This window comes from Cebus imitator, unplaced genomic scaffold (genome assembly GCF_001604975.1).
Source record: "Cebus imitator isolate Cc_AM_T3 unplaced genomic scaffold, Cebus_imitator-1.0 Scaffold1, whole genome shotgun sequence".
NCBI classification, from domain to species: Eukaryota; Metazoa; Chordata; class Mammalia; order Primates; family Cebidae; genus Cebus; species Cebus imitator.
The window spans coordinates 1920235-1927108 of NW_016107316.1; the positions used below are offsets into that span (position 1 = coordinate 1920235).

The 6874-nt window shown below is 49.9% G+C and overlaps 1 non-coding gene across 1 annotated transcript; it reads right to left on the bottom strand.

Annotated features, from left to right (window-relative positions):
* Positions 1-1930: 1930 nt before the first annotated feature.
* On the bottom strand, positions 1931-2030 carry LOC119471076. The gene has a single exon (XR_005200067.1). It is a non-coding gene; the product is annotated as a small nucleolar RNA U13 (small nucleolar RNA).
* Positions 2031-6874: the final 4844 nt, after the last annotated feature.

Consider the following 6874-nt stretch of genomic DNA (forward strand, 5'->3'; position numbering starts at 1 on the left):
TTTTTTGAGACAGAGTCTTGCTCTGTTGCCCAGGCTGGAGTGCAATGGCATGATCTTGGCACAGTGTAACCTCCACCTTCCAGGTTCAAGCAATTCTCCTGCCTCAGCCTCCTAAGTAGCTGAGATTATAGGCACCAGCACCAGCCACCACACCAGGCTAATTTTTGTATTTTTAGTAGAGACAGGATTTCACCATGTTGGCCTGGCTGGTCTTGAACCCCTGACCTTGTGATGTGCCCACCTTGGCCTCCCAAAGTGCTGGGATTACAGGTGTGAGCCACCACACCTAACATGAACTCATTCTTAAAAGATAAATAGAGGTTGCTGGGTGCACTGGCTCACGCCTGTAATCCAGCACTTTGGGAAGTTGAGTGAGCGGATCACTTGAGGTCAGGAGTTTGAGATCAGCCTGGCCAACATGGTGAAACTCCGTTTCTACTAAAAATACAAAAATTAGCCAGGTGTCGTGGTGGGAGGCTGTAATCCCAGCTACTCAGGAGGCTGAGGCAGGAGAATCACTTGAACCTGGAAAGTGGAGGTTGCAGTGAGCCAAGATCATGCCACCATTTACCAGTCAGAGATAATGGTGAAGGCAGTTATTGTGGAATGGGGAGAGGTGGTGATGTCCAGATCAGAGGAGCCTTGACTGCTGCTGAGCAGGTTGGTTTTCATTCGGAGGGCTGCGGCGAGTTTATCGAGTGAGTTTCAGCTGCCCAACATGGAAAATGGAACGGAGAGGACAAAAGGCCAGGGTGCAGCTGGGCAGCTGGGACAGTGGTCCCGGTGAGCTGGGGTGAGCTGGGGTCTCTCCCTCCAAACAGCAGCATTCTTCCACCTCAGTGGCAAACTGTGGAGCCGATACTTTGATCCTGAAGGGGCTCGGGGGGCCAAACTCTTTCTTCCACCATCTGTGCTGTCCGGGGAACAGGCCTCTCAAGAGGGTTGTTTCCTGCTCTGTTGATTAGAAGTGGCTGTGGTGACCAGGATTGGCAGTGTCCACACCTAAGAGCTGCAGTGAGTTGGGAACCGGGTTATCCGCCAAGGTCAGAGGCAGGGACCAGGCTTCAGGCCGCACGGGACTTGGAGCTGGCTTCCAGGAGGGGGCTGGAGCCCCACCCCTGCCTGGACTCAAGTGATCTGCCTGAGCTGGCCTCCCAAAGTTCTGGGATTACAGGAGTAAGCCACCTCACCTGGCCTAAAGTTGTGTATTTTTCTTCCTGACAATAAAAGGAAGTGCTGGCTCTCGTATCTTGTACACTGTGAATAACTTTGCTGTGACACCTTATTTCTTTTTTAAAAATTTTTAAATTAAATTAAATTTTATTATTATTATTATTTTTTACAGAGATGGGGTTTCACCATGTTGGCCAGGATGGTCTCGATCTCCTGACCTCGTGATCCACCCGCCTTGGCCTCCCAAAGTGCTGGAATTATAGGTGTGAGCCACCACACCCGGCCTCTTTTTATTTTATTTTTAAGACAGAGTTTTGCTCCTGTCACCCAGGCTGGAGTGCAATTGCGCCATCTCAGCTCACTGCAACCTCTGCCTCCTGGGTTCAAGCGACTCTCCTGCCTCAGCCTCCTGAGTAGCTGGGACTACAGGCGCATGCCACCACGCCCAGCTAATTTTTGTATTTTCAGTACAGACAGGGTTTCACCATATTGGCCAGGCTGGTCTCAAACTCCTGACCTCAGGTGATCCACCCACTTTGGCCTCCCAAAATGCTGGGATTCCAGGTGTGAGCCACTGTGCCCAGCTAATGCCACCTTATTTCTTTGCCCCTCTCACTTTCTCACTAAATGTGGAGTCTCTGGCAGAGGCATGTCACTCACACTGCTGGACACAGGCCCACGGAGCTCATGGGGAACAGAAAAGGATGGCTGATCTCTTCTTAACGCTGTGGTATTAGTTTTGTGTTGTGTTTCTTCAGGTGAGATGGGTAATGTGCTGGCGTGACAAAGTTCGAGGCTGGCACACTTCACACTGCATGTGAGCACCCCCTCATCATGCTCACAAACTACAAACAACTGAGATTGCTTTAAATTCCTTATTACTCCAGTTACCCAGGCCAAAAGCCCTGGAGTCATCCTTGAGTCCTGTCTCTCCCAGGCCCCCTCCACATCCTTAGCAAGTCCCTAGCTGTGCCCTCAGTTGACATCCCGGGAATCTGATCACCATCACGAACACCCTCATCTCTCGCTTCCATCTCCCTGCTCCCTGTGACCTGGCAACAGACTGCTCCCAGCTCAGCAGCTGGAGCTAAAACACAGGCCTGATTATGTCCTCTTGTAACTGGAAATGTTTCCATATCAAAGTGTCACTCATAGGTCCCTGAGTCATTCAGAAGCCAGCAGCAGACCCCCACTTCCTTCAGGGGTGAAGCCAAAGTCCTTACAATGGCTTCCATGATCCTCTCAGGTGGGCCCTGGTTTCTTCTCTGATCTTGTCCCTTCTCAGTCCTCTCCAGCCTCCCTCGCTCCTTGCTCTTCCTCACCTGGACCAGACACTCTTGAACCACAGGGCCTTTGCACTGATTGTCTGCGTCCTTCTCCCAGGACCCACAGCCCACGTCCATCCATGACTCTCACCTCCTCTGGCCACCACTCACATTGCTTCTTTGCAAGGAGGCCTATTTTGTTTTAATCTTTTTTTTTTTTTTTTTTTTTTTTTTTTTTTTTTTTTTTTTTTTTTTTTTTTTTTTTTTTTTTTTTTTTTTTTTGGTAGAGACATGGTTTCATTATGTTGCCTGGATTGGCCTCAAACTCCTGGGCTCAAGTGATCCTCTGGCTTCGGCCTCCCAAAGTGTTAGGATTATAGGCGTGAGCTACCATATGGGCCTGAAAGTCCTGTTTTAAATGAAAACCCCCTTCCTCACATTCAAGATCCCATTTTTTTTTTTTTTTTTTGAGACAGAGTCTCAGTCTGTCACCTAGGCTGGAGTGCAGTGACCCAGTTGGCTCACTACAACTGTCACCTCCCAGGTTCAAGCGATTCTCCTGCCTCAGCCTCCCGAGTAGCTAGGATTACAGGAACCTGCCATCATACCCAGCTAATTTTTGTATTTTTGTGGAGACAGGGTTTCACTATGTTGGCCAGACTGGTCTTGAACTCCTCACCCCAGGTGATCCGCCCACCTTGGGCTCCCAATGCGCTGGGATTATAGGTGTGAGCCACTGCGCCTGGCCAATTCAGATCCCTTTATTTTGCTGATTTCTTTCCATGGCCCTTTGCCTTATAATGTACAATTCAATGTACTTATTGATTATGTTTATCAATTATTATACTGATTGGTGCGTTTACACTGTCTGAACCTCAGTAACTATTTGTTACCTTGCTGAATAGTGCCAGAGAAGGCTCTGTGAGAGGCTCTGTCTCCTCCGGGGCAAGCCTGGGCAAACAGTCCTCAGAACTGCTCCTCACAGGTTCTTCTTCTTCTAGAGCAGGGCTATTTCTGGCCACATGCACACCATCTGTCTGGAGCAGGAGTGGGGTCTGTTCGCAAGTAGGAGCTCTACAGAGCAGCAGCGCTTGGGAAATGGATACACTCTGGATTCGGGCGGAGTCTCCCATCTGTGTGCTGTGGATAGGCTGCTTCATCTCGCTGCGCCTTCAACTGCAGATGAACAATAACTGCCCTGTGTCATTGAGAGAAGTGAATAAAATTAAAAGTGATAATGCATGTTAAGCAATCAGTACAGTATTCAGAAGATAACCAGGATCAGTGAGATAAAAACGCTTTTGCAAAAGACAGCTACTTAAAACTCGAAATATATTTTCCCAGAAAGTCAGTGGAAAATACCTATTCCCTGGAGATCATGAGAAAAGTTTGGTAACTGAACAGAGAATGTATCCAGCTGAAGGCTGGTGTCAGCTCAGTGACTGTTTTTGAGGCCCTAGCCAGGGCCGGCCTGTTCCTGTGATGGGTGGGGCTGCTTTAAGCACAGCCTTGCTTTTTACCTTTGGCTCTGGACATGTGAATAGAATTGGAAGTCAGAGCGCAAAGGACAGAGCCGGCGCAGTTTAAACGCCATCCTTCCAGGTGGGCAAGCAGAAGCCTGGGGAGGAGGAAGCAGCTCCCCCGGGTCACAGGACAGAGGGCTGGCGGCGTGAGGACTGTGCAGGGTGGCAGGTGAAGGTCTCCCAGAGCAACCACTCCCAGAGGAGTGCGGAGCTGGCCCAAGTGCCAGCAGCCAGTGAGGAGAGAGGAGCTCCACAGGGTGGGCTTGTCCTCCAAATCCTTGCTCTTTTTTTTGAGACGGACTGTCGACCTGTCACTGCTAGAGTGCAGTGGTGCAATCTTGGCTCACTGCAAACTCTGCCTTCTGGGTTCAATCGATTCTCCCTCCTCAGCCTCCTGAGTAGCTGGGATTACAGCTGCCTGCCACCATGCCTGGCTAATTTTTGTATTTTAGTAGAGACGGGATTTCACCATGTTGGCCAGGTTGGTCTTGAACTACTGACCAACAAATGATCTGCCGACCTCAGTCTCCCAAAGTGCTGGGAGCCCTGTGCTCCAAGCCCTGTGCTCTTTTTGATGCTTGTCTGACTGTGTCAACACCCGTGTGCAATGTGGAATAAAAATATCATCTCTTTTGCACTAAAAATGTCCCAGCGTCTTCTATATAATGAAAACTGTGTCCTACCTGTAGCCTCCAAACAAGCCCCTGCCCGGCCTCTGTTCCTTCAGGCCGTGTTTCAGGTCAGTTTCTCCCTATTCATCCCAGAAGGGAAGCAGAGCTTTTCCCTGCTTCTGCCTGGAAGAAAAGGCCCTGAGCCACCACGAGGCTGGGGCGCCCCTGGCGGCCATCAATGACACACATTCCTAGGCCAGCCCGGGAGCTCTGGCTGGGTGAGGCTCCCAGAACTTCCAGACAGGAGGACTGAGGGCAGCCCAGTCATCTGCCCCACTGTGGAGGGGGTGAGAGGAGCTAAGGGATTCAACAGATGCCATGTGGGAAAGCGCGCTCTTGGATTAGAGTCCTCCATGTAGTTGAGAAGCTTAAAGCTTAAAAATGCATTCATTGGCCAGGCACAGTGGCGCGTGCCTGTAATCCCAGCACTTTGGGAGGCTGAGGTGGGCACAGATCACCTGAAGTCATGAGTTCAAGATCAGCTTGGCTAACATGGTGAAACCCCATCTCTACTAAAAATACAAAATTTAGCCAGGCATGGTGGCATGCACCTGTAGTCACTGCTACTAGGGAGGCTGAGGCAGGAGAATTGCTTGAGCTGAGGAGGTGGAAGTTGTAGTGAGCCGAGACCTTGCCACTGCACTCCAGCCTGGGCAACAGAATGAGACTCTGTCTCCAAAAAGAAAAAAACATGTGTTTCCACATGAGGTAGTGGAGACATGAGCACAGGGAAGTGTGGCCTAGCCACACTACCCCAGAACAGGAAGGGCTGGGCAGCACTGAGGACCCCATGGTGAGCGTGACGTGGGTGTGATCGTGTTCAGTGACCCAGCAGAGAAAAGCCCAAAGGTGTGTGTCATGATGGCAGACTGGCCAGATGATTCAAGTAGGGCTGACTCCCTGGCCTCGCCCCTCAGAGATGAAATCTTGAGTTGATCTCACAATTTAAATATGATGAAGCTAACAGACCAGGCCATGGTGTCACAATGAGATGACAGTGGATGATTAAGGCGAGCAGAGTGACCGTAAGAAGACACCAGTCCAGGGAAAAATGGGTTGGAAGATGTACAGTCTAGGTTGAAGATGTGTGCTGAGATCATCTTCCCTACCTAACAAGGGGGTGAATGTCCCAGGTGCCCCAGCTCAGGTCATCTTGAGAGAGGAAACCTGCTTCCATGTCCTGATTCTGGTTCAACTGATGTTAAGAAAATAACCATTTTTTATTTTTTGAGACACGATGACATTTCCCCAGGCTGGAGTGCAGTCAGTGCTCACTGCAGCCTGGGCCTCCTAGGGATAAGCCCAGCTGGGCTTGAGTGATCCTCCTGCTTCAGCCTCCTGAGTCCTGAGTAGCTGGGACTACAGGCATGTACTACAATGCCTGGCTAATTTTTAATTTTTATTATTTTTTTAAGCGATGAGGTCTTGTTTTGTTGCCCAGGCTGGTCTCAAACTCCTGGCCTTAAGGGATTCTCCCACCTTCACCTCCCCAAAGTGCTGGGATTACAGGTGTGAGCCACCATGCCCGGCTCAACTGACGTTAGTTCAGAATATGTACCTGGCCTACTCTGAGAAAAGAATTTTTCTTTTCTTTTTCTTTTTTTTTTTTGAGGTGGCGTCTTGTTCTGTCACTCAGGCTAGAGTGCAGTGGTGCAACCTCCGCCTCCCAGGTTCAGGCAATTCTCCTGCCTAGCCTCCCAAGTCGCTGGGATTACAGGTGCCCATCACCACGCCCAGCTAATTTTTGTATTTTCAGTAGAGACAGGGTTTCACCATCTTGGCCAGGTTGGTCTTGATCTCCTGACCTTGTGATCCACCCACCTCGGCTCCCAAAGTGCTGGGATATAGGTGTAAGCCACCGTGCCCGGCCAGTTATAATAATTTGTAAATATAGCTTAAATCACTTATGAAAACTGATAGAAATTTGCAATAATTTAAAAATATTTAAGACCACACACACACACACACACACACACAGACATTTTTGAGATTAGGGTCTCACTATGTTGCCCTGGCTGGTCTCAAACTCCTGACCTTAAGTGATGCTCCTGCCTCAGCTGCCAGAGCTGCTGGGACTAAGGTGTGAGCCACTGCACACTCAGCATAACAGAATGATTTTTGGCCGGGCGCAGTGGCTCACGCCTGTAATCCCAGCACTTTGGGAGGCCGAGGCGGGTGGATCACGAGGTCAAGAGATCGAGACCATCCTGGTCAACATGGTGAAACCCCGTCTCTACTAAAA